Source organism: Punica granatum, chromosome 5 (genome assembly GCF_007655135.1).
Source record: "Punica granatum isolate Tunisia-2019 chromosome 5, ASM765513v2, whole genome shotgun sequence".
Classification (NCBI taxonomy): domain Eukaryota; kingdom Viridiplantae; phylum Streptophyta; class Magnoliopsida; order Myrtales; family Lythraceae; genus Punica; species Punica granatum.
In genome coordinates, this window is record NC_045131.1 from 22,215,001 (window position 1) to 22,216,594 (window position 1,594).

Genomic DNA, 1,594 nt, shown 5'->3' on the forward strand with positions numbered 1-1,594 from the left:
GTAACGTTTCCAGCCCAATCGCAATTCCAAATCCTAACAAAGACCAGAGAATTAGAGAAATTACCTTGTTGTGTTGCTATGCGGTATTTCGGAGCGCAATGGCCGCTTAAGAAGACGATCGATAGGTAGGGGCCCGAAGCTGTCGTTGAGGTTGCTGTGCTCGCTTTGACAGGGGAGGAGATGCAGGAGTCGAGGGGAAGAAAGGGCCGGCTTCACTCTCCAACTGACGGGTGGGCTTTCTCGATTGACGGTGGAATCATGAGGAGCAGCTGTCGTTGACGAAGAAGGAAGAACAACGAGAGGCCAGGGCGACGAGATCTGCGGCGCTCAGGAAGAATAAGGAGGGGGTGGGGGCCATTTGCAGTGCAGCGATGAGGAGGGGATGGGGTTTCAGAAATATTCAACGGTCAAATGAATGTGGGCCCGCAAGTTTGACCAAATACTCCATAAAATCACAATCAAAGTCAAGTTAAAATCAAACCTAAATTTCAAACGCCATCTAAATGTACATCAAATTGAACCTTGAGAGATTAAGTGTACATCAAATCCGATCTCAAGAAATTATTTAAAATAAATTGAACATTGAGAGATTAAGTGTACATCAAATTCGACCTTCGGTCAGAATGCCATAAAAAAATGGATGGAAAAATCCGATCTGGCATTCAACAGCTGATGTGGTATTGTTTGATTGTTTTCTTCCATCATATTGCCCATTCCAATTGCTTTATGACATTATATATTTATTTTATTTCAATTTTAGTCATTCCCTCTCTTATTACACATCTTACCCTTTCGCAATCATATTTTCCAACAAAAGTAAATTAAAGGTTAAAAGCAGTGCGAACCAAAAGAACAGTTTGACTGAGCTTTCTAAACCCAGTTAGCAAATGTATTTACAAACCAACTAGTAAGCATAAAGATTTGCAAACGCCAAACTAAATAGGAAAATATTTGCTATTTTCTCTTTAAAATAAAAGCTGGACACCAAAGAAAAAAAATCATAGCAGCAATTGAGGCAAGACTCGATTAAAACATTTGCATTTAAAGGAATAGAAAAATCATCTCTCGCTTGCATCTCTCGGGAAAACAATAGTGCTGTTAATGAATTACCATGGAATTCCTTATCACTAGAACAATAGAAAAAGTTACTAGATAAACTGATATCATTGTTTCAAATTAAGACAAAGCCCCAAATATTGATACCTACCTACCAGAAAAGAATACCCAGACATCAAAAGAGAAGGAGAAAGGAAAAAAGAAAAAAAATAGTTGGCAGAGCACATGCATATTTTTGTACATAAAAGAAGTATGTCTTGATCGTCATGTTGACTGCAGGCAGAGCATCATGAAGATGCCTATGGAGCCACATATTCAATTTGATATAAAAAAAATTTCTTCAGGTCGAATTTAATGTACACTTAATCTTTTAAAATTCAATTTGATTTACATTTAATCTCTTAATGTTTAATTCGATGTAAAAAATTTGTTGAGGTCGGTTTTGATGTACACTTAATCTCTCAAGGTTTAATTTGATATAAAAAATTTCTTGAATTCAGATTTGATATAACATGCATTTCTGGAGAACCAATTTGTC